The 26,118-nt window shown below is 53.9% G+C and overlaps 1 protein-coding gene across 2 annotated transcripts in view; it reads right to left on the bottom strand.

The window, feature by feature from the left end:
• CSK (C-terminal Src kinase) overlaps positions 1–17,204 on the bottom strand; it is a 278,351-nt gene extending 261,147 nt beyond the window's left edge. For both annotated transcript variants that reach the window (XM_050799867.1, XM_050799868.1), the window contains exons 1-2: positions 17,113–17,204; positions 16,564–16,616 (exon numbers count right to left, since the gene is read on the bottom strand). The gene's annotated coding sequence lies outside the window, so the exon portion shown is untranslated. The remainder of the gene's footprint in view (positions 1–16,563; positions 16,617–17,112) is intronic.
• Positions 17,205–26,118: the final 8,914 nt, after the last annotated feature.

Below are 26,118 nucleotides of genomic sequence, written 5' to 3'. Positions count from 1 at the left end.
CCATCGGCCCCATCAGCCCCAGGCCTAGTTCCAGCTACGGTTCTGTGGGGAAAAGGGCCCTGGGGCAGCTCTAAGAAGGGGCTGTGTGATCTGGGAAAGTCCCTTATGCTGTGGGCCCTCGGGTCCTTCACCTGCAAAAGCCTGCCTGGGCATCTCTAAATGTATACCAACCCCACTTCTAGGTACACACCAAGAGGACACAGGGCATGTGTCCACTTAGACAGACATAGGAGGGCTACAAGCGGCATGCTTAGTAATAAACCTCAAACTGGGAGCTGCCCAGATGCCGATCCAGAGGAAAATGGATAAACAGTGGCATATTCACAAAAGGGACTACGAACGGCAGCAAACTCCAACCATCAAATAAACTCCAACACAAACTCCAACCATTAAATAACCCTGATGAATTTCTTTTCCTTGCTTTTTTTTTTTTTTTTTGAGACGGAGTCTGGCTCTGTCGCCCAGGCTGGAGTACAGTAGCACAATCTCGACTCACTGCAACCTCTACCTCCTGAGTTCAAGTTATTTTCCTGCTTCAGCCTCCTGAGTAGCTGGGATTATAGGCACGCACCACCACACCTGGCTAATTTTTGTATTTTTAGTAGAGATGGGGTTTCACCATGTTGGCCAGGCTGGTCTCAAATTCCTGACCTCAGGTGATCCACCCACCTCGGCCTCCCAAAATCCTGGGATTACAGGTATGAGTCACCGTGCCTGGCCAATCCTGATAAATTTCGAAACATAATGATGGCCAGGCACAGTGGCTCACACCTGTAATCTCAGCACTTTGGGAAGCTGAGGCAGACAGATGGCTTAAACCCAGGAGTTCAAGACCAGTTTGGGCATGGTGAAACCCAGTCTCTACTAAAGATACAAAAATTAGCTGAGGGCGGTGCTGCGTGCTTTTAGTGCCAGCTACTCAGGAGGCTGAGGTGGGAGGATTGCTTTAGCCTAGGGAGGTCAAAGCTACAGTGAGCCAAGGTCACACCACTGCACTCCAGCCTGGGTGACAGAGTGAGACCCTGCCTCTAAATAAATAAATACTGTAATCCTAGCACTTTGGGAGGCCAAGATGGGCGGATCACGAGGTAAGGAGATCGAGACCATCCTGGCTAACATGGTGAAACTCCGTCTCTACTAAAAAATACAAAAAACAGCCGGGCGCGGTGGCTCACGCCTGTAATCCCAGCACTTTGGGAGGCCGAGGCGGGCGGATCACAAGGTCAGGAGATCGAGACCAAGGTGAAACCCTGTCTCTACTAAAAATACAAAAAATTAGCCGGGCGCGGTTGTGGGCGCCTGTAGTCCCAGCTACTCGGGAGGCTGAGGCAGGAGAATGGCATGAACCCGGGAGGCGGAGCTTGCAGTGAGCCAAGATCGCGCCACTGCACTCCAGCCTGGGCGACAGAGCGAGACTCTGCCTCAAAAAAAAAAAAAAAAACTAGCCAGGCAAGGTGGCGGGCGCCTGTAGTCCCTCCCAGCTACTCGAGAGGCTGAGGCAGGAGAAAGGCGTAAACCCAGGAGGCGGAGCTTGCAGTGAGCTGAGATCCGGCCACTGCACTCCAGCCTGGGCGATAAAGTGAGACTCCGTCTCAAAAAAAAAAAAAAAAAAAAAAAAAAAAAAAAAATATATATATATATATATATATATACACACACACACATATATAAAATGTTAACCAAGAAGCCAGACACAGAAAAGTACATATTATGTAATTCCATATGAATAAAGTTCAAAATCTGGCCAAACTAATCCATGCTGTCAGGATAGCTGCTCTTGGGACAGGGAGACTGGAAGGAATGCAAGGGGACCTGTGGGGTTGGTTGTCTGACTGTCTGAGCCGAATCATGAAGTGGGTCCACTCTGTGACAGTTCACTGAGCTGTACCCTTGTGATCGGCACACTTTTTGGTGTACAGTTGACCATTGAACAACTCGGGTCTGAACTGCGCAGGTCCAGTTACACATGGATTTTTTTCCTTTTTTCTTTGAGAAAGGGTCTCACTCTGTTGCCCAGGCAGGAGTGCAGTGACGTGACCATAGCTCACTGCAGCCTCAAACCCCTGGGCTCAGCCAATCCTCCTGCCTCAGCCTTCTGAGTAGCTGTTACTATCGGCATGCGCCACCACACGTGGCTGGATGTTTTTCAATAAGTTACACCGGGTATGCCTGCATTTTCTGCCTCCCTTTCCACCTCCTCCGCCTCCACCTCCGCCAACTCCGTGATGGCAAGACCAACTCTTCCTCTTCCTCCTCAGCCTACTCAATGTGAAGGATGAAGACCTTCATAATGATCCCTTTCCACTTAAAGAACAGTAGATGTATTTCTTCTTCCTTATGATTTTCTTTTCTTTTTCTTTTTTTTTTTGAGACAGAGTGAGACTCTGTCGCCCAGGCTGGAGTGCAGTGGTGGGGTGACTCACGGCTCACTGCAACTACCTCTGCCTCCCAGGTTCAAGTGATTCTCATGCCTCGACCACCTGAGTAGCTGGGATCATAGGCGTGCCCACCACAGCAGACTAATTTTTGTATTTTTAGTAGATACAGGGTTTCACCATATTGGCCACGCTGGTCTCGAACTCCTGGCCTCAAGTGATCCGCCTGCCCTGGCCTCCCAATGTGCTGAGATTACAGGTATAAGCCACTGCACCCGGCCATATGATTTTCTCATTTTATTTTCACTAGCTTACTTTATTGTAAGAATACAGTATATAATATACGTAACAAACAAAATGAGTGTCAACTTTATCTACAAGGCTTTCTGACAACAAAAGGCTATTAGTAGTAAAGTTTTTGAGGAGTCAAAGTTAATATATGCTTTTTTGACTGCAGGGAGGAGGTTGATGCCCTCAACTCCTGTGTTGTTCAAGGGTCAACCGTATATTTACTTCAATAAAGTTGACTCCCCAGAAAAGCTACCCTAGCCAACCCCATTCCCTAAGAGCAGCAACCCACCGGTCTGCACATACATACTTTTTAGTCCCAGCCCAGGGCCCCCTTGGACCTGTCTCAGGAAGCACAGGGGCTGGAACTACTGTTTCCTTTCTACACGTGAAGAAACTGAGGCTGAGAAAGGGCCAGTGGCATCTTTGTGGTCACAGTGTGTTAGAAGAGAAACTTCTCCATGAGCCTCTTTGCTGGGCTCTTTGATACAATGGATGAGGTCTGGGGGCTAGCCTGACAGTCACAAATACTGCTACCTACCCCAATGGAAGAAGACATTTTATTTTATTATTATTGTTATTACTGAGATGGAGTCTTGCTCTGTTGCCTAGACTGGAGTGCAGTGGCATGGGAGAAGACATTTTAGTGCAAAGTGCTGGGGGTGCAAAGTAGGCAGGGGCTGCAGAGCTTAGGCAGGCTCCCTGGATGGGGAGCTCTGGGGCTGAGCCCTGAAGACTGCAGGGCTTAGACAGGCAGACGGCAGGCCAGGGAAGGCACCCGAGTTGGTGCAGCAGTCTGAGCAACAGTGTCAGGCAGGAGACTGACACAGTGTGAGAAACTGGCCCGGGTGGAAGCTGATGGTGAGGGAAGCGGGGAGGCAGACCCTTCCCATCTGGGGCTCTAGGACCCCACATGCTTCCAGAGTCCACCCTGAGCACCGCTGCTCAGGGGACACTGTAGGGGATGGTTTCAAGTGGACCTAGCATAAACTCTGCCAGGCAGCAGGGGGGCTTCCACTGCCAATGTGAGGAACCAGGGTTTGATTCTGAGGGTGATGGGGCCTCAGCAGGGGAGCATGTGATCGTAGAGAGCAGAAGGAGCTGGGGAGGAGACAGCCAGGAAGAACCAACACTTTCAGGCCACACACCTGGCTCTATAGTCAGGCCTGGGCTTAATACTTGGCTCTGTTGATTGTGCGACTTGGGGTGAGTGACTCAACCCTTCTAAGTCTCACATCCCTTACTTACATTGAAGGGGAGGACAGGGATCCCCTGCAAGCTGGCTGAGGAGGGGCTGGAAAGAAACCCTGAACTTGGAAGTATCTGGTGCGCCCCTGCCCCATCCCCTGGACGAAAGAGCTTCTGTTCCTCCCAGAACACAGGCCCTTCCTATTCCCAGAGGCCAGGCCATCAACTCCTGCTGTTTAGGCAGGGACACTGAGGCTCAAGGAGGATGAGCCTGAAACCTGCCTCCATCCACATGACTCAGTCACCACTGAGTACAGGAACCACCCCTTGCCTCCCGTGGACTGTAAACTGTGGAGGTAGGGATGGCAGGGACCCCTTGCCCCTGCCTCCCATGGACTGTAAGCTGTGGGGGTGGGGGTGGCGGGAGGGAAGGAGGATTATGAGCTCTTCTAACCCTCTTACCTCCATTTTACAGAAGCAGAAACTGAGGCTCAACTGGTTGAACAATTTGCCTGAAGTCACATAGCTAGTTAGGGGTGACAGAGCTTGAATTAGGGTCCCACTAGGGCTGGCTGGGCCCCCAACCTTTAGGTCCTTCTGAATAGGGGCCCTGCTAGCATTCCATATCCCCATGCCTCCCTCTTCCTCCCCAAACTCCCTGCCACCACAGCGGGGCGCGGAGGCTGCTGCGCTGTTAGTCACCCTTCCAGCTGTCAGTTTGCAAACACTCCCTTCCTGGCCTACAGCTGCTGCCACCGCCGCCTCCCCACTGCCTTGATGATAATAATAAAAATAATAACAGGCCCTGTTTTCTGAGCACTTATTCTGTGCCAGGCCCTGTCCTTGGCACGTTATGGCTCATCATATCCTCTAACAACTCTGAGACAGAGAAGCTATTATTATCCCCATTTTGCAGATGAGAACCCCAAGTTCCCATGTGGGGTTCTTGCCCCACAGGGGCAAGGCGGGCGTCCCTAGGACCACACCTTGAGTGAGCATCCTGTCCCACTCAGGTGTCAAACTCCTGAGCTGCTGAGCCAGCCCTCCCCACAGCCCCGTGCCTCCCTGCCTGACAGGCCCCAGGAGTTGCCATGGGGACCACACTAGCCTAGGGGGAAGAGAGAGAGGAAGGAGGAGGGAGGAGGGAGAAGCAGCCAAGAGGGGCACAGGGGCAGCACTCAGGGAAGGGTGAGCCTAGGAGTGGTCAGGGTGGGCCGCCTCAAGGAGCTGGGTTCTGAAGGCTTCAGAGGGTCTCGAAGCAGGGAAGAGGGCTAAACTCATCACCTTTACTCTGTTGGCTGTGACTCTAGGACCCAGCTTCCCCATCTGTGCAATGGACTGGTGATAACCCTTGGCTCTGGGGGCTGCTGTGAGGACTGGAGTTGGGCTCTCAGCACCAGAACGGTGCATGCCTTGCCACAGACATCCTGCAAGTGGGGGCTGCTAACCCTCTTGGACGGCTCCTCCCTGGTGGGGTCATGAGCCCCCCGAAGGAATGAATAAATGAACAAACAAAAGGGGGAATCCAGTCTGGCTACATTACACTGAGGTCCCATAACCAATGGGACTACAGTTAACTCCAAAGTTAACCCCAAAGGGATAGCAGCTATCACCCACCCCCACAGAGCTAGGGGACAAGGGGCTTGGGATGTGGCAGGACCGGTGCTTCACTTTGACTTCCTACCCCAAACCTGGCTCCCAGTAGCCCTTGTGCTGGGGTCCTGGAACAGGCTGGCATTGTGCCCAAGTGCTGACGTCAGAGACCGCAGCCAAGATGGCTCAGTGGCCTCCCAGCCAGTGCCTCGGCTGGGGTCCCCTTCTTAAAACATCTCCAGAAGGTGAGAGCACCCTCCCACTCCAGGTCAGAGGCTGAGAGCCAGAGTGGCTGGGAGGAGCTACTGCAAACTTAGGCTTCCACAGCTCAGCAGGGCTCAGGCACAGAGAGGGGGTCTTTCCTGGGGTTATTTAAACTTAAGAGTCAGGCTTCTCTATGGAGCAGTGCAGGAACATCGTCCTGGGTGTCAGAGGCTCTGAGTCCTGCACCTGGCTCTGCCATCAACTTGCTGTGTGACCTTGGGAAAGTCACTTGACCTTTCTGGGACTTGCTGGCTTCTGGTACCTTAGCCAGACCTATTTCCCATCTGCCGTTTCCAGGACACCTGTGCCCTGTCTCCCTCCCCGCCTTGCCATTCCCTTCCCACTCTCTCCTCCTTCTTCACCAAGGGACTTCCACTCAACCTTGGGGGTGCAGCTGAGGAACTGCTTCTGGAGCACCCATGCCTTAAAAAAAACACAGCAGGACAGTCCCTCCAGTGCTGTCTGTAGTAGCAGGAGATGATGGAGAGACAGCCCTTATGTCCCTCAGTGGGGGGCTGGTTGGATAAATTACAAGATGTCCCTAAAAGGGGACAGCATAGCTCTAGCTGTGATGGGGCCAAGGGAGATCTCCAGGTGCCGATACTGAACACTCCCCATGATAGAGTATGGAAAATGGCAAAACACCAGCTCAAGTCATTGAAGAAAAAGTTGCCAGGGGAGCAGAACAGACACAGCTTCCAAGTCCCATCCCACAGGCTAATCGGAAAGATGAAGGAGCACCTGCTCTACACGGAGACGTGCAGACACCCTTGGAACCAAGTGCTCCAGTGAAGCATCTCAGCAAGGCGACGCGTGGACACTAAGTGCCTCCTGGAGGAGGACTCTGCATCGCCCAGCGGGGCGTGCCGGCCAGAGCTGTTCCACTTGACTCCAACCAGGGAGAAGCAATCAGACAAATCCACAACAATTGGACCGGACTCTTCATGTCAATGTCATAAAAGAGCAAAACAAAAAAAGGGCTGGAGAATGTTCTAGATTAAATAGGACACTAAAGAAACATGACAACAAGATTCAATGAATGATCTGGAATTGAATTCTATATCAAGGGGGGGTTGGGGAACAGCTATAAAATCACTTGGGGACAGGGGAAATGGACATAACAGATAATATGGAATTCATGTCAATTTTCTTAAGTGTGATCATGACGTGATTATGTAAGAGATACACGCTAAAGTTCTTACGGTGAAAGATACAATGCGTACAACTAACACTCAAATCAGCAAAAAATACACACAAATGCCTATGCAGATAAAAGAAGAGCTAGAGTAAATGTGGCAAAATGTTAAGAACTCGCAAATCTGCATGAAGGATATATGAATATTCATTATACTATTACTTCAACTTTTTGGTAGGTTTGAAATACTCAACATAACAGGCTGTGAAAAAAAGCCAGGTGCGCCGGGCGCGGTGGCTCAAGCCTGTAATCCCAGCACTTTGGGAGGCCGAGGCGGGCGGATCACAAGGTCACGAGATCGAGACCACAGTGAAACCCCGTCTCTACTAAAAATACAAAAAATTAGCCGGGCGCGGTGGCGGGCGCCTGTAGTCCCAGCTACTCAGGAGGCTGAGGCAGGAGAATGGCGGGAACCCGGGAGGCGGAGCTTGCAGTGAGCCGAGATCCCGCCACTGCACTCCAGCCTGGGCAAGAGCGTGAGACTCCGTCTCAAAAAAAAAAAAAAAAAAAAAAAAAAAAAAAAAAAAAAAAAAAGCCAGGTGCAGGTTCTCTATGGAATACTACAAGTTGTGTTTTTAAAGAGGTATTAATACAATACCTCCCTAAACTCAAATATGCCTTGATTATCTTTGGAAAGACAGAGGAAACTGGTAATAGAGATTGTTTCTAGGATGGGAAGGGCAAGTGAGATCAAGTTCAAGGGAAACTTACTTTTTACTGTTCATTTGCTATTCTGTCCTTCTGGGCTTTTTAAAAAAGTATTATTATTTTTTTAAAGCCACATGCATCTATTACCTTCCCCCTTAAAATGAAACTGGAAATAAGAAATTTTTTGTAAACCACCTCTCCCTGGAGCCTTCCTTGGGTCCCCAGCTGTGTTGGGTGCCGAGGCCTCCAAGGCCTCTCACACATCCCTGTGCTCCAGTGAGAACCTCACTGGTTGTGGCCTGTGGTTTAGGGTGGACTGGGAGCTCTGCAGGGGGAAAGTGAGGATCTGATTCACGTCTGCATGGGCTGGGCCCAAAGTGGCTGCTCAGGAAATGAGTGCTGAATGAATGAATGAACCAACGAACAAAAGGGGACGTCAGGCTTGTGGTACATGGCTGTACCACACAGAGGTCTCATAACCAATGGGACTATAGTTAACCCCAAAGGGACAGCAGCTGTCACCCCATTCTCGCAGGGCTAGGGGACAAGGGGCTTGGGATGTGGCAGGACCAGTGCTTCACTCTGACTTCCTGCCTCAAACCCGACTCCCAGCAGCCCTTGTGCTGGGGTCCTGGGAACAGGCTGGCATTGTGCCCAAGCGCTGAGGTCAGTGGCTGCAGCCTCAGGCAGGCCTTTCTTGGGAGCCCAGGCTGACAAGGAGTGGGGAGAAAGAACTAGGAGCCCAGAAACTCCCAGGCTGCCCTTTTCCCACCCTGGAAGCAGCTGTAGACCCCCAAGGCCAGGCATGTGCTGAGGGCCAGGGGAGGTCAAGGGGCTCCCTTGCCCTTCCCCCGTTGCCAAAACTCTGCTGCCTAATGGGGCGTGGGAGCCTTCAGTAACTGTTTACACCCAGCTAAAAATACCCACTGAAAAGGGAAGTGCACAAAAGACCTGGGGGAACTCAGGGCCATGGCCCCCGGAGACTCTGGTGCTGCCACAGGACCCAGCTGGATGCTCTGGGGGATGGGGACAGCCACTGCAGGCAACAGGCAACAGCAAGGTCCACCTTGCCTTCTCATTCTTTGAGCCAGTGTTTTGGAAGCTTTCCTGTGTGCCCAGAGCCATGCTTGGTGGGCCAGGATATCCGGGTGGAGAAGGAAAGGACTCAGGAGATCCTGCCTTTGGGGACCCAAGGTCACCATTCACCTGCCTCTTCTCTGTGCACCGGCCAGGGCTGGATGCTGGGAACCCCCATAAAATGCAGACCTGGCTCCTGTCCTCCTGGTTACTGGATGGTTAACCATGGCCTGGTGTGCTCAGTGCCTCCATAGACTGAGACAAGGGCTACCCAGGAAGGCTTCCAGGAAGAAGGGTGAGGGGAGCAGGAGCTAGAAGGCTTTTAGGGGAAAGTGACTGAGAGAGGGGTGCCTTGGAGTAGACCAGGATTAAGACTGCAAACTGGCCGGGCGCGGTGGCTCAAGCCTGTAATCCCAGCACTTTGGGAGGCCGAGACGGGCGGATCACGAGGTCAGGAGATCGAGACCATCCTGGCTAACACGGTGAAACCCCGTCTCTACTAAAAATACAAAAAACTAGCCGGGCGAGGTGGCGGGCGCCTGTAGTCCCAGCTACTCAGGAGGCTGAGGCAGGAGAATGGCGCGAACCCGGGAGGCGGAGCTTGCAGTGAGCTGAGATCCGGCCACTGCACTCCAGCCCGGGCTACAGAGCAAGACTCCGTCTCAAAAAAAAAAAAAAAAAAAAAAAGACTGCAAACTGTGGTACAGAGCGAGTTAATGAAGACTGAAGAAGGTTCAGGATAGGGGCCCAGGGAGCCTCTGAGCAGGGCCTACAGGTCATAGTACAGATACAGGCAGAATTAAGTTTCAGATCTGGGCCCGCCCCTCCAAAGGGCAGTGCACCTGAGGAGGGCGGGGCACGCACCAGCAGTTGGGCAAGTTTGGCAGCAATAAAATCAGCCCCACCTCTGGTTCTGCAGAGGACACCAGGCTGATGCACTGTGACATTCCCCACTGCACATCAGGCAAGGAAGGGTGCTGGAGGGCTTCTACTGACCCCTGCAGCCTGTGCTGGTGGTCCCTCAGCACCCCCACTGCATAGGTGTCTCAGGGTGGGCAGCAGCAGAATTGGGCGCCAGGACCTTGGAGATGCCTACACCTCCCGGGGGGTCACGAAGGAACAGAAGAATGTCTGCTCTGGCTCCAGTGCACGCTGCCCTACCCCCATCCCGGGGCTCCCGTCAGCACCCTGACCGAAGGAGAGGGGCGGATTTAATGGATAAATACCAAATTACAGCAACTCACTAGCTTTTTTTTTCCTGCCTCCAATGGTTCAGTAGGACCGGAAATCCCGTCTAGCGGTTTGGGAGAGGTGGGGGCTGGGGTTAGAGCAGGCTAATGGGGAGCCTCCTCCCCAGGCACCACTGCGGCTTGAGGCTGCCATTCCTGGCCCAGAAAGGTTTCTAATTACCGCTCAGGAGCCTAATTACCTACGTGTGCTGGGCAATGGGGACTCTGGGCCTCCCCAGGGCCCTAACCCAGGCCTCTGCTCCTCCACCCCCTTAGCACAGGATGTGGTCTTTGCATCTTCATTTGCCTGCATTTACATATAGCCTCTCAGCACTAACCTTCAACGAACCCTTCAAAGTCATGTTCTTGTCCCTCACCCCAAAGGCTCCTGGCCACATTCTAGGTGGGGAGACTGACGGCTGGAGGCCCATGAGCTGTCTAGAACTTTGGCCCCCAGATTTCTGGTCTCCCCACTTCAGAACCACGACCCGCAGAACACGCAGCTCAGAAGGTAAAGCTGTGGGGACCAACACAAAGGACAGACTTGCTACTACTTAAGGGAGATGGGGCCGTTACCAACACACTGCTCTAGCAAGAAGGGCTGCAGAATGAGAGCACAGGAGTTACAGCCTACTGACCCAGCCGGGTTTGGGGCACTGCATTAGTTACTTAATCCTTCAAACACCCCATGGGGCAAGGACTGGTGATCTCTCACAGAGAAGGAACAAGCTGTGCGGGGACTTGAGCTCAGAGTTGTCTGAACCTTGGTTAGGGGACCTTTCTTCCCACCTTTCCTTGTGCAGGACAGATGACGTCCTGAAAATGGATAGGTGGAGGGCACCATGGGAAGGTCTGCCCAGAGCTTGGCTGTTCTGCTCTGGGAAGCAGAAGTTCTTCTGTGCCCACTTCTTGCTTGTCTGCACACCTCGGCCTCTCAGAGAGGCCAAGAGCCTATCGAGGGACACACAGAAAATAGCCAGCAGCCCCAGAGAGGGAAGAAGCTCCAAAGAAAGACCTCTCTCCCTACCATGCTGCTTCTTCAAATGCTTCTTGACTTTCACAGGCCCTTCCCCTCCGGGAGGCCCTCCAGGCTGCCCCAGCCCACGCACAGCCCCAGCTTCAGAGCTCCTACCAGCCCTGCCAGGAAGTGAGAACCACAGGCCTCCCCTCACTGACTGCTGGTTTCCTCCACCCGCCAGCAGAGGCGCTCTCAGGGTTTGTTCTTCATCCTTCCCTCCTGTCTCCCTGCAGCATGGACGGCACAAGCTGCAGATAGACGCGCGAGTCTGCATGAGGACCAGGTGTCAGGCTGGGCTGAGAAGCAGCAGCCAGGGTCCAAGGGGGGCAGATTATGCCCAGGTTTTCACCTGCCCACAAGGCTTACAACCATACCACGATCAGGACAGCCAGGGAGGCACCAAGCAGCCTCTTCTACTTGTTCCTTCGACTCCGGGCCCAGACCACAGAAGGAGGGGTGGAGGGAAGCTGCGGTTGAAGGGTGTGTGCACAGCTAGTGTGTGATGAGAAGCTGCCTTCATCTTAGCACCTTAAAACCAGGAAGAGAAACTGAGCAGGCAGAAAGGGCACGCTGGGCTGCATAGAGCCCTCCAGTCCCTGGGGGCCTGCTGAGGGGAACTCTCAAATAGTCACTGGACAAACCACTTATCCTTTCTGGGCCTCAGTTTCCCCACGGGAAAAATGGGATTTTTTTTTTTTTCTAATGGGTCCTGCCAGTCTGCCCTGATTGGTGCTGTCTACACCTAATGGGCCACGTCATGGTAGATAAAAGAGCACCCCCTCAACTGGTGGAGTACTCCTGATCCTGAGGAGCAGGGGCTCAGCCACCCAAAGCCAGCCTCTCCCTGCTCACTTCTCCCCTCAGTCATGCAGGGAGCACCAGCTCTTCTTTCACCAGCTTTTTATTTTTAGGTCTGAATTTGACTTTAATCATTACTTAGCGGATTCTATTTCCAGCCCTTGGATGAAGGGACCCAGAGGGGAGGAGGAAGGGAGGTAGTGCTCCCTGCCGGGCGCTGGGGGTGGCCTGCTCCTCCACCCATCCTGTCCCCAACCAAGGGCGGGGGAAACTGAGAAACACCCAAAGGGCTCTCATCTGAGCCAGGCCAGGCCAGCATCTTGGGACGGACCCCACCCTGTGACCTCATCCCATCCCAAGCTGTGGGACAGGAGGGCAGCTGTCATGCCCACTTCCCTTACACTAAGAGCAGGGAGGAGGGAGACACTCCACAGGCCAGAGTATGGCAGCTGGAGTCTGAGGTCGTGTGCCCAAGGGACCTCTGCACTGAATGGGCCACCTGGGGGAGGACCCTTTCCCTAGGTTAGTCCTGGGCCACCCTAGGGTCATCTGGGGCTACAGTCTCTTAGGCCCAGGGTTGCCAAGCAGAGACCGGTGTCCTGCTACTGCCCACAGGGTGGCTGTAGGAGGGCACTCCCAGTTACTCTGGTCTCCATAAAAGCACAACAAGAGGAAGCAGGTGTGTCACAGTGAAACACACTCAGGTTAGACCTGGGGAACACCTGCTGAGAAGGGGAAGGCTAACACATGAGTTTCCTAACGTGTCCAACTCCCTCCTGGGAAGCTCTGGGAGGCTCCAGAATCCCCCTACCCTCAATCTCCCAGCCTGCTTCCCTTCCTTGGCTACTGGGACAGGGTGGGAAGATGAGGCTGGCATGGCCGTTCTCGGGCTGGGGTTCAGGATGCCTAGGTTCCTTGTCTAAGTCTCAGGCTAAGCAGGCCTCTATTTCCTCTGGGAAAATGCCAAACTGGGCTGACCTAGCCAGAGCTGGGAGGCGGGAGGCAGCCAGGCTCTTAAGAGGCCTTTCCGGCCGGGCGCAGTGGCTCACACCTGTAATCCCGGTACTTTGGGAGGCCGAGGTGGGCAGATCGCCTGAGGTCGGGAGTTCGAGACCAGCCTGACACGGAGAAACCCCGTCTCTACTGAAAACACAAAATTAGGCCGGGCGCGGTGGCTCACGCCTGTAATCCCAGCACTTTGGGAGGCCAAGGCGGGCGGATCACAAGGTCAGGAGATCGAGACCACGGTGAAACCCCGTCTCTACTAAAAATACAAAAAATTAGCCGGGCGCGGTTGTGGGCGCCTGTAGTCCCAGCTACTCGGGAGGCTGAGGCAGGAGAATGGCGTGAACCCGGGAGGCGGAGCTTGCAGTGAGCCGAGATCGCGCCACTGCACTCCAGCCTGGGCGACAGAGCGAGACTCCGTCTCAAAAAAAAAAAAAAAAAAAAAAAAAAAAACCACAAAATTAGCCAGGCGTGATGGCACATGCCTGTAATCCCAACTTGGAAGGCTGAGGCAGGAGAATCACTTAAACCCGGGAGCCGGAGGTTGTGGTGAGCCAAGATCACGCCATCGCACTCTAGACTGGGCAACAAGAGCAAAACTCCATCTCACCAAAAAAAAGAAAAAAAAAAGAGAGAGAAGATGCCTTGTCTATTCAGCTCTGATGCTGGGAGACTGGAAGGGGAAAGGGTGGAGTCAGGTCCTGGACCCTCACCAGCAGCCCATCTTCCCAGGGCCAGCCCCATGCTGTAGGCCAGGCAATCACATGGTAATGGGGAGAGGGGAGGGCAGGGAAGGGCACTGGCCATAGTATTCTAGAACCTCAGGGCCAGGGGGTTTCAGAGGGGCTCCCCAGGCAGAGACCACCTCTTTGCCAGGTGAGTGGTCAGCCAACGTTGGCTCGTGGCTCAGGCACCTTCCCCACAGGTTGAGGCAGCCAGCAGTGGACACTCCTTCAACAATGCCAGTCCTACTCATAGAGGGAGTGGAGGAAGGCCTGTGCCAGGCACTTTAGAGCCCCTTGGTTAGTTAGTTGACACTGTCCTTACACCTTCCTCTAAAGTAGGTGTCACCATCCTGTTATTTATATAAAGGCAGCTCAGCAGGTCAGTGACCTGTCTAAGGTCCCTCCACCCTGGGTCTAAGTGGCATGTCTGAGCCTGGAACCCATATTCAGTTGGGTGCCAAGTTGCCCGTGCCCTCCAACACCCTGGCTGCTTTTGGGACTCACAGTAATGACAACCACAACAGCAACAGAGGGGAAAGATGCACACACTCCAGTGTATGGGTAATGGCGCTGCAGCAGGCCAGCCTGGAATATTCTGTAGCTTTTTAGAAGCAATATTACTTAGACCATGTAGCACCATGAGAAAATGCCCACAGACGCAGTATTAAATGAAAAAAGGTGTCACGGTACACACACTCCAGTGACAACGGCGACGAAGGAAAAAGACAGGGAAAAGACCAGGAGGGAACTCCAAAATGCTAACACAGTCACTGCCTGCTGAAGAAATAGTGGGTGATTTTTGTTTCGTTTTCTAAATTTCCTGTAGCGCTGTTTTGTTATTTTCTAAATCAAGAAAATGAGTACATTCGGTTTCCCTAGAACGAGCTCAGATTCACTTCCCTGGGACCCGCCTGCTCCCTAAAGCTGGCCCAGGTGTCTGGGACAACTTCTGCCACGGGATGCCTTTCTCATTTGGGACAGTCCCTCAGACATAGGAGAATCTGTCTCTACTTTCTCTTTCCCAGACTCAATCAACATCCTTGGTTCTTTGAAGACGACTTGTCAAGGTTTTAAAATCCTTCAAAAGATGGAGCCCAGAACTGCACCCAGACAGGTCTGCCCCCTTTGGGGGGAGCAGCCACATCACACTGTGGATCATGGGCCTCAACCCCTACCTATATTTGTTTGGAGGAAGCTGCATTCTGTCCCCAAACTTTCCAACCCTTGCCGTGGGCCACTCTGTGTGGCTCAGCCTTTTGGGGTCTGGCCCCCCTGCAGTGGTAAATGGGAATATTTTCTGGTCTTTCCTTGCCCCGACCCAATGCAGAGAGAAGAGCAGCCGCTTCTGAGAGGGAGGAGGGCACCAAGCTCACTCCCTCTCAGAATGAACGAAAAGCACATCCCCGCACACGTGCTAGCCAGAAGCCAGACTCCTTTCTTCAAAGGCCCTGGACCCTGGGTCGCACCCTCACAGCTCACAGTTGGTAAAAATTAAAATAAAATAAAAATTAAAAAGGCTGGCTTGGGGTGGGAGGGAGCCAACCATGTCAGGCTCCAGCCCGAAGTCCCTCAGGCTGGAAAGGAAGTTAGGGCTGGTGTGGGGCCATGTGAGGGGAGTCTCACAGGCCCAGGACATCTGGGTCCCCTCCACTGTGCATGTCAGGACAGCCAGAAAAAAACTGAAAAAACAAAAAAACCTAAATTGTGAGCAGGGACCCAGCAGGACAAAACTGCCAGCAGCTCCAAGGGAGCCCAGACACCACTCAACACCCTCCAGGGCACTGCCTGCTCTCCTGGGCCAGAGGATCCTGCCAGGCCCCGACTTCACCCCTGCTGCCCTTGCCCTGTTCCTGCTGTGGCCACAACCAAGAAAGACATTGGAACGGCCAGGGTACTAGGAGCTTGAAATAGGCCCCCTGGGTGTCCCCACTCTGTAGCCTGCTGCCAGTGGAGACAGGGCTTCCATGGTTCCCATCTGACCCCATTTATATTCTGAACTTGGCTGCTCCTGTGCCAGCTGGGCCATAGGTGTGGGGAGCGCTGGGTCAGGACTGACCACCAGGTTGTTTCAACTTAGAGCCGGGGCCAGGAGCCGGCCTTCCTGCCACACCACACAGATGGCCCCACACCACACATTCCCCACATCTCCTGCTAGCTGACCCAGCCACAGCTGGGGCCGGAAGCCCTTTCACTCCCTCCAGCCCTCTGCAGGGAAGCACGTGCTCAACCAACAGCCCCTCCGGGGCCAGGCTGGGGGGCCTGTATACCCAGTGGGTGAAGGTGCCTGCCTGGTTTCCTCCCACCCACAGCCATCCAGCCCTGCAGAGCTGGGGATGAAAGGATAGCCAGCCTAACTCCACTAGGGGCCTGGGGTAGCAACTTCTCCCTTTGAGGCTCGGTTCGCGGGTGTACAAAATGGGCGGGGAAGTGAACTGGTAGTTAAGCTCCAAAAATCTGCTGGCTGGACACACCCCTTCCTGACACCTGGTCTGGACCACAAAAAGCCTAGGAGAATGGGTGCCCCAGGCTGCCAGAAGGTGGGGGCATGGTGCTAACGCTCAGTCACCTCCACCCAGGCGGAAGGCCTGCCCAGTTTCCCACCCAAAGGTCAGAGGTCCCTTGGCTTACGCCTGGTCTTCTGAGAGGCCAAGGGTGACAGACTCAATCCCAGGACCTGGGCTTCTAACTGCTCACCCGAGGTGGCTGGGCCCTGGGCTTGCTTGCAGCCCGCAGGGTCACGGTGGGATAATGAGGGAGGGATCAGAACCAAGCAAGTCAGGGCACCTGCAGGGAGGTCCTGGACAGGGAACGGCAAGGGAGTCCAGCATTCTCTCTAGGGACCTGGCCCATACGGATCCTCTTCCTCCAGACTCCAGCCACCTCCTACTCTGAGCTCCACAGAGCGGGGACTCGAGATGATCCGAGAAGACAAGTCCGTGGAGCTTAAGGGCAGTACGTCCCTCGTGCACTCCCTTCCCATTTGGGTTCTGACAGTGGCTCCTGGGAGAATTCGAACCCTTGCAAGGGAGTAAAGGAGAGAGGGGAGAGGGGGGAGAAGGGGGGAATGGGAGTGGACGCGACAGTGGCAGCAACAGAGACCAGACGCGCGACCTCCACCCTCTTCCCTCCAGGGGACACTCCGGGACGGCCGGGCACTCACCTCTCTTGGGGCACTGCGGTCCAGGCCACCCCGCCGCGGGCGGCATCAGCGGCCTGCGGGACGGTCCATGAGGTCAGGGGGGAGGGGAGGGGCACAGGGGTCCCCAGGGGGTACGGTACAAAGAGGTATGAGTGCGAGGCGAGGGGAGGAGGGACCGCCAGGCAGAGGCAGGGGGACGGCCGCAGGGCCCGGGTAGCGGAGGGAAGAAAGGCGGGGGAAGGGGGCGGGAGGGAGTCGGGGGGAGGAAACAATGTAGCCGGCGCGGACCCGGCAGAGTTCCGCTTCCGAGAGCCGCCACTGAGGTTCGATTTTGGAACGTCGCGCTGGCTGCCGGGGGCCGCCCCGGACGCTCGATCCCGGCCGCGAGGCTCCTCGCGCTCCACGCCCCGCGAGCTCCGGCGGCCAGAGACTGGCTGGGGCGGGAGGGACGGCGGGCCGGGGTATGGCCCCGACGGTGGCGCAGGAACCCGCCCCGGCAGGATCCCCCGGGCAAGGCGCGGGTGGGGCAGGAGCGGGAGGGCAGCAGCGGGCTCGGCGGCGGCGGCCAACCTCGGCTCGCCCGGGGCTCCGCTGGGAGGAAGCTCGCAGGCCTGGCGAGAGGAAGCGCGGCCCGGATCCTCCGCCCGCGGCAGCGCGCCTGCGCGAGGGGGCCTGCCCGGCGCGCGGCGGGGCGTGGGCCGGCAGGGCGGCGCCCCCTGCCGGGCGCCGGGGGCACTGCGGGGGGTGTGTCCGCGCCCACGCCCTGCCCCCACTTGCCTGCCTGGCTACGTTGAAGGCTCCAGGGTCTCCCCCACAGCGCACACCAGCCGGCCTGGGAGCAACCTCCCAGCCTTCTCTGGACGCAGCTCTCCCGCTGCCGAAATGCTGGGGGCCGGGCCTGGGCCCCTCTCCTCAGGTCTGTTTGTGGAGAGTGGGCCTGACTCCCGGCAGAAAGCCTTCATTCATTCATTCACCAACATTTCCTGGCGCTGACATCGTGGCGGAGCCTGCTCTGGAGTCTATTGGCAAGATCATTTCACTACCGTCAAGGCGTTCTCGGTCGGGTGGGGGTAGGCTGACAGGCCAACAGACAATCGCAAGGAAATAATTGATCAAAGTGGAGAGGTGGCGGACACGGTTCCCAGGAGGCAGAAGGAAAGCGAGGGCTAACGGGGAGACCTCACAGAGCTGGGACTGGGCAGAGGGAACTGCACGCACAAGGGCGGGGAGTGCGGAGGGAGCTTGGTGGCTTCTGGGATCTAAAAATAGCTCAGGCGGCTGCCGCTTGCAGTGTGGGTGGGGGAGAGTGGTGGGAGATGGGTTCCTGCAAACAACAGGGGCAAAAAAGATCTAAAGAGCCTCATGGGACTTTCTTGGAGTTTATGTTCAGCCTGGAGGCAATAAAGAAGTTGTCAGCAGCTCCGTGACCTTGGGCAAGTTACTCAACCTGTCTGTGCTTAATTTCCCCGTTTGGTAAAATAGGTGATATATAATGGCACCGACTTCTTAAGTTTTTGTGGGGAGGGGAGGAAATTAGTTAATACATTTAAAGTGCTTAGTGTGCAGTAGCTGGCACGTGAGGAGCCCTCCGTTAAGCAAGGGCTGTTATATCATTGTTAACAAGAAGCAGGGAGATGACCTGCTCTGAGCCACAGGAGAGGACAGCGTGCTCAGGCATGACGCAGGTGGGAGAGTGCAGGGTGGCGGGGGAACAGAATGGGGGTACAGTGGTGAGGGCGAGACTGGGGAACAGAATGGGCATACAGTGATGAGGAGGAGACCAGAGACTCCAGCGTAGGGAGGAGGTGAAGGTGGGGGACTTTCTAGGGACTAGACCCTGAAGCAAGGGTCAGGCATATGTGGACAGAGGGAAGAGGCACTCTTGGGGTTGGTGGGGAGGAAGTGGGGCATGCTGACAAAGTCTTGTAACACAAAATAAGCATGAAGAGGCCCAAGGGAGCGAGAAGAGGGCAAAGAGCCCTGTGGGAGACAGAGCTGGGAGACAGTATGGCTGCAGTTGTTTTAAAGAGCCTTGGATGCCAGGAGCAGGAGCTGCCCCCAAAACCACAGGTTGGCCCTCTGACCCAGGGCACCCTTAGGCCGGTTTCCCAGCTGAAGCCAGCCCTTTGGGGAGGGATGTCCTTTGAGGAGACAGTCATGAATTTCAGCAATAGGTGTGGTGTGATAGAAAAAAGATGAATTTGGGGTTGAAGTCTCCAAATTAAATTTCAACCCGTTCACTTACTAGCTGTGTGACTTAGGGCTGGTTACCTAAGGTCTCTGAGCTGTTTCCTCTTTTGTAAGATCAGACTCAAAATACTCTTCTCTCATGATAGATAGTGCAGATTCAGCAAGATAACGGCCGGGGGTGAGGGAGTGGAAAGGGTGCTCAGCAGAGCTGGTTTCCCTTTCTTTCTTCTGAGGTCAAGATGGAATGATAATATGGGGTGGGATGGGGGGGCCGCCTCTCAGCCTAAAAGAAAGCACTTCAGCCGCTCTGCAAAGGCTTCTGGGAGGAAGAAATTGACATCTCCTCTCCTCTGGCTGAATCAGCTAGCAGAATGGGAAAGAAAGGACTAGGGATTTGGGGAAAATACTCTAATCCCTGTTCCAGTTTTGTCACCAACCTTTCTTTATCCCCAAATACACTTGACTTTTTCCCCTGGGTGTGCTGTGGCCCAGCTGTGAACTTTGGAGTCAAATAGACCTGCATTTGAATCCTGGCTCCACCTCTTCTCAGCAGAGTGAAATAAATTTTTTAATCTTCCTGTACTCCAGGCACTGGGGATAAAACCATAAACAAATCGATAAACGGCCCCACTCCCACAGACCTGTCCTCTGGTGGAAGAGCCAATTAACTTCTAACATCATCATTCATTCATTCACTCATTCGTTCTCTCAACTAATGCGTATTGAGCACCTACTAAGTGCTAGGTGTGAAGTGCTAATTAGGGAAAGGGAGTCAGGTCAGTGGGAGCAAGGGAAAGCAAAAAGAGAAATTCGATAAGCTATGAGTGTGCCTTTCTTCATGTCCAGGACATAACTCTCTTCATGTCCATTCCAGAGAGCTCTTCTGTGCAAGCAATTCACAATCTTCCTGTGCCCAACTATCACCAGTCTCCTGCAGGTTAGCTCACTGCACCCTCGGCGTCGATACTGCACAAAAACCTTCTCAACAGATAGCATAACACTATTCTATAAAATCTCCAACAACCTTTTGTTTCCTGGCAGTCAGCTTCTCTTCTACCTTCTTGCAATGTATTTTCCTACTTTTTCTAATAAATCTGCCTTTATCTACAACTGTCTTGGCAAGTTTTTTGTTTTGTTTTGTTTTGTTTTGTTTTGAGACGGAGTCTTGTTCTGTTGCCCAGGCTGGAGTGCAGTGGCATGATCTCGGCTCACCGCAACCTCCCGCTCTAGCATCCAACCATTCTGTCTTAGCCTCCCACATAGCTGGGACTGTAGGTATGTGCCACCATGCTCAGCTAATTTTTTATTTTTAGTAGAGATGGTTTTCACCATGTTGGCCAGGCTGGTCTCAAACTCCTGACCTCAAATAATCTACCCGCCCTGGCCTCCCGAAGTGCTGGGATTACAGGCGGTAGCCACGACGCCTGGCCTCGGTAAATTCTTTTACCTCTGCACCACCGGTCACCCGCTACACTAGGCGTTGTTCTGGATGCTGGAGATGAAGGGGTGAGCAAGACTGCCAAGGTTCCTGTCCAAGAGGATATGGAAATAAAGAGAGCAAGCAGACACATGTGTGAAGGCAATGAGCTATCTTCATCCATGGGTGAGAGACATGGAGACATGGATGAGAGAGGACTAGGGCGGCAGAGCTCAGCCTCCAGACCTCAGGAAGAGGTCTGGGCCAGTGTGGGAGGAGTGGGGGAGGGTATTACAGGTGGAGAGGAAGACAGTGAAAGACCCTCAGGCACAGAAAGCCTCAGTGGCTCAAGGAACAGCCAGAAGGCCAAGGTGATGAGACTGGCAAGCAGGGGGGAGTGGTGTTCCAGGAAAGGACAGATCCTATACGGTGTTGTGGGCCAGAGATTTTTATTACAGGAATTTGGGTTTTATCATATGAGCAATGGGGAGCCATTGAAAGATGTTTATAAGCAGGGTAGTGATGTGATAAAGAGTGAAGGTCAGCCGGGTACTGTGGCTCACGCCTGTGATCCCAGCACTTTGGGAAGCTGAGGCAAAAGGATCACTTGAGGCCAAGAGTTTGAGACCAGCCTGGGCAACACAGCAAGACCCTGTCTCTACAACAACAACAAAAAAATTTCTAATTTCTAATTAGCCAGCCTCTAGGAGGCTGAGGTGGGAGGATCACTTGGGTTGGGGAGGTGGAGGCTACAGTGAGCAACTTCAGCCTGTGCAACAGAGCAAGACCCTGTCTCAAAAAACAAACAAACAAACAAAAAAAAAAAAAAAAAAGAGTGAAGATCAAAGGTCAAAGCCCTAGTGAGGAGGCTGTTGCATGGCCTGGACCAGGGCTGACAGGTCTAGCCCTGGTGGAAGCAGCGGGATAGAGAAGTGAATGGACAAAGGCAAGTCCCAGGACAGCTCTCCATGAGGGGTTGTTTGTGGGGAGTGAGGCCACAGGAGAAATCAGACATGACTTCTCAGTCCTCAGGTGTGGCTGGAGCACTTGTGGAGATGGTGTGAGATGGGAGAACCTGGGGAGAGTGCCAGGCTTGGGGAACACTCAGGAGTTCGGTTCTGGACAAACTGAGTTTGGGATGCCTGCGAAACGTGGAGTCAAGGCAGTGTTGGGAACTGAGCACTAGCTCTCTGAGGCTAGGCCACTTCTGCCTGGTTATGGGGCCTGCCTCAGGAGAACAGAGAAGAGAGGAGAGGTTGGAGGCCCACTCCTGGATGTGGGGAACCAGACAGAAGCTTCTGGTTGCATTTTGATGATACAAGCGCCAAATGGGCTAGCTCCATGCAAAGTTGGGTTGGCCTCCAGCAGTCCGGAGCTTATGCACATGTATGTGCATTTATACACTTACAGGGTCCCCTGGGAAAGGAAGGGCTGCTCCTCCCTCCACCCAGCCTCCTCCCCTCCCCCAGCCTCTTTGCATGGAGATGACAGTTTAGAGAAGCTGGTGTGAAATAGCTTGAAACTCGGACAGTCTGGGCAGTCCCCCAGGGCAGAAAACAGGAAGCCAAGATTAAAGGCAGATTTCCAGCAAAGTCCCCTTCTACTTCCTGCAGAGCAGGTGCTCAGGCTGAGCTGGCTGCTAGAAGAGGGGCAGGGCAGCTTCCCTTGCTGACAGCACCTCCAGGCCTTCCGCAGTGACCGGCTTTCCAGCTTGGGGAGCTGTCCTTTGGCCCTGTCATCACCATCCCCACCAGGCCCTTAAGGAATGCGCCTGCTCGGGAAAGAGGCTGTGGTGGGAGTCATCACTAGGAAAGACTCTTAATAGTGGCACAGACAGGAAGCAGCACTTGGGGGCACCTGGCAGGCAATGGACCAAGCAGAAAGGGCATGGGCCGTGGGGTCACTGAGGCCTGGCATGAATCCAGGGTGCAGGGTGCAGGGTCTCACTGAGCTGTGGGGATGGGTTGAGAGGTGAAAGCAGGGGAAAAGGGGCCTTCAGGGAAGGTGGCCAGGGAGATCCATCCAGTGCTGGGGGCTGAGAGTCTCTAGGGAGAAACAGGGAGAAACCGAGAGGCCACACTAGCCCCTGTCATCTTGTTGCGAGGGGCCTGTTGGCTGAGTGCCAAGCTCAGGCCCACAGATATCAAAGACTCAGGGAACCAGGGGCCAGAACAGGCTCCCCTGTGACTTCTGCCCCTTCCTGACCCACGGGAGAGCAGGCTCTTGGGGATTCCATCAAGTCAAGCAGCTGAGACTTCCTCATGCAGAGATAAACCTTGGCCTTCCCAATAACCCCCCTTGCCTTCCTTAGGAGGCCTGAGTTCCCATCCTTCCAAAGCTGTCCTTTGGAGGAAACATGTCTGCCTGAATCCAGGCACAGAAAACCTCCCTCCTAAGGCTGGACAAGTTTATTATGAGGATGAGGCATTGGCCCAGGAGACCCAGGTTCTAGGGACACTGCTTTTTTTCTTTTTTTTTTTTTGAGATGAAGTCTCGCTCTGTCACCTAGTCTGGAGTCCATGGCGTGATCTCGGCTCACTGCAACCTCCGCCTCCCAGGTTCAAGCAATTTCCCTGCCTCAGCCTCCTGAGTAGCTGGGATTATAGGCGCCACGACCACCACAGGCTAATTTTTGTATTTTTAGTAGAGATGGGGTTTCACCATATTGGCCAGGCTGGTCTTGAACTCCTGACCTTGTGATCCACCCTCTTCGGCCTCCCAAAGTGCTGGGATTACAGGTGTGAGCTTCTGTATCCGGCCAACACTGCTTCTTACTTTGGGCCAGTCCTTCTCCTCTAGGCCTGTTTCCCTACCTAGGAACTGAAGGGTTTGGATTTGGCGATTCGTAGGTCTGAATCCCTGTGTACAAGTGGAGGGCCTTGAGAGTAAAGTGGGTGAGGGGCTATTGACTGCCTCTAATTTCTGTCCCCCTGGGACCAGAGAACTACCATTTACTGAACATCTGCTATGTGCCAGGTACTTTATTATTATCATTGATAATAGCAGCTAATATTTATCGAGCACTTACTATGCACAACCACTTTTCATGTCAGACCAAGGTCGGCTCTCTCCACTGCACCAGTTTGCTCCAAGGGGATTTCCTGGGAAGTTAGTTTTTGTTTCTGGTCATGATGGTGGTAGAAGTCCTGATCTGGTGGCTTGGTGGCTTGATTGGTGTGGTGGTGATCTAACTGAGAGGCCATTGGGAGCTGGAGGACCCCACCCTTGGGGCCTGAGGCAGCCAGCACTCGGGTTAACTGGCAGACCCCTGATGGCAAAGGTTGTGGGTCCTGGGCTTCCTGATTTGATATCTTCCTGGAGAGGGCAGATCCAGAGCCAAGTCTATGATAAGAGTTGGCCGAGGTGCCTGGGATCCCTGCAGGCTGTCCCAGCGCCTCCCCCATGCACACAATTCCCTCCTCCTTGGTTCCTATCTTCTTGGAATGTTCTGTCTTGTGGGGGCAGAGGTGTTCAACAAGGCGATGAAGTTCCCAGAGGGTTGTGCACGTGCAGCGTGAGTGCGGAGCAGAAACCTCTCCTTGCCTGAGCACTCAGACCCTGCAGGAGGAGAGGTGGTACCTGGGGGCCTGGCAGAGGGGGCAACAGGAGCAGAGGCCCTGGAGCTGGAAGGGATTAAGCTTTGGGCAAAAGGAAAACAGGCCAGGATGGGATGGGGTCAGAGCCTTGGAACCAGAGGCACAAATGGCCAGAGCCTGTAGGATCCCCTGTGGAACAGGGGAATCTTTGGACTTCATCCTTAGGGCATTGGGGCCCTGCCCCCATGCTATTTGAGGGTTCACCACAGCCTTAGCTGATCAGCTTTACATGTTAAAAATATTGCTTCTGCTTCTGGTTGGAGAATTGACTAGCTGTCTTCGAGAAGCTTTGATGACCTCTTCCCATATCCCAAGGCTGGAAGCCTCCCCTCTGCTATTGTCCCTCACTGGCCCGCTTCTTAGTATTATAGCACTGACTACCCCCTTTGTACTTGTGTCCTGATCTGCTGCTGGAGGCTGAAGCCTGGTACTCAAACGTTTGTTGAATGAATGAGTGATATAAATTTCAATTAATAATAATAATAGGCAATGCTAATGTAGGTGTTACATGTGCTAGCATCATTCTAAGCATTTTACATGTCTTTTTGTTTGTTTGTTTTTGAGACGGAGTCTTGCTCTGTCACCCAGTCTGGAGTGCAGTGGTGTGATCTCATCTCCTGCAACCTCCACTGCCACCCCCCTCCCCCTGCCCTGGGTTCAAGCGATTCTCCCACCTCAGCCTCCCAGCAAGTAGCTGGGACCACAGGCACGTGCGTGCCATCACACCCAGCTAATTTTTGTATATTTAGTAGAGACAGGGTTTTACCATCTTGGCCAGCCTGGTCTGGATCTCCTGAGCTCAAGTGATCCCCCTGCCTTGGCCTCCCAAAGTGCTGGGATTACAGGTGTGGGCACTGCACCTTGCTGTTTACTTTTTTTTTTTGAGACAGGGTCTCGCTATGTTGCCCAGGCTGGTTTTGGAACTTCCAGGCTCAAATGATCCTTCCGCCTCAGCCTCTCAGAGTAGCTGAGACTACAGGGGCCTGCCTAGCTATTCTACATGTCTTCAGTGTCATTAGATCCTCCCAATCTCTTTACAATGTAGGTATTATTATTACCTCTATTTGCAGATAAGAAAACTAAAGAGGGATTTAAGGAGGAAACAGTCACCAGATCCCAGCTGGGAGAAAAAGGACCCCGGATGCCATCACATCATTCTTGCTCAATGTATTACAAAGGCTCCCAAGGTTACAGTCCTGGCTGCACCCCCTTCCCAGCCTTGTGACCTTAAGCAAAAGTCACTGAACCTTTGTGAGCCTCAGTTTCCTCATCTCTAAAGTGGGACTGAGAGGACCCATGTCACAGGGGATTTATGCTAAACTGAGATGATGTAAAGTTGCTTGCTTAGCAGGGTTCTTTGACACAAGGCAGACTTTCCCGCCATAGCAGTTAGATGAATATTTTTTCTCTCACTCCTGAAACAGGCTTTGTAGTTCTGGCTCTCCCCTGCTGGGTTCAGTCGGGCTTTCCAAGGGTAGGGCCAGGCCTTTTGTCTGTTCCTAGGCCTACAGTTTCACAATGGCCGATGAATTGAAAACCCTCATTCATCCATTCACTAAATATTGAGGGCATGTTTACTACTTTCCAGGCACTGGAGCAGCTGGAATTGGGCAGGGCCAGAGCTAACTGGTTCCCACCTGGAGTCCTGGGCTCACAGCAGGCTGACACATCTCCCTCTGTGCTGTCAGGGGTCATTTTTGTGCTGGACCCAATAGTCCCCTGGCTCTGCCTTGCTGACTGGAAGCCGCAGTTGGTACTGTTCTGGCTTCCTCCTGGGAACTCTGGGCAAAAGCAAGAAAAGCGGCCCTGGGGTTCTCTGCAGTGCAAAGGTTAGAGACCTGGCCCAGGGTGGGGCAGGTGAGGAGAAGGAGCAGGAGGTTTGCTCTGCGAGGGCTGGGAAGAGAGAGCAACTGGGCACTGGTGAGCCTCAGGCCCAGCTTTTGCAAAACCCATGCAAATGCCCCCGCCCAGGTGTTACACCTGTGAAGAAACCTGTGTGCCAACATTGTCCCTGTCAGAGATCAGGGGAGCTTTTGAAAGACCTCCTTGCCTGATTGGGGGTGGAGTGGAACTGGGCTGGGGGCTGGGGCCAGGGGTAGATCCTCCCTGAGCTGGAGGAGATTTTGGAAGCCCCTGTGAGTCAGGGCGAGGCCTGGAGGGCCCTTCGTCAGGGGACTCCAGAGGACCTGGAGGGAAATGCCCCTTCCTTTTGGCCCGTATGCCCCCCAGAATTTCCTTCTAAAGAGTGTGTGTTTGGGTGAGGTGAGCTCCGTGAGGACAAGGACTGGCTCCCTTTCCTCTGTCTCTCCATGGGAAGGCACAGAGCCTGTAGCCATAAATGTGTGCTGAATGAATACGTGAGTGATCGAATTC

The sequence above is a fragment of the Macaca thibetana genome, chromosome 7 (assembly GCF_024542745.1).
Source record: "Macaca thibetana thibetana isolate TM-01 chromosome 7, ASM2454274v1, whole genome shotgun sequence".
NCBI classification, from domain to species: Eukaryota; Metazoa; Chordata; class Mammalia; order Primates; family Cercopithecidae; genus Macaca; species Macaca thibetana.
The sequence above is the reverse complement of the archived record's forward strand: the minus strand, read 5'-3'. Positions and strand labels throughout refer to the sequence as shown.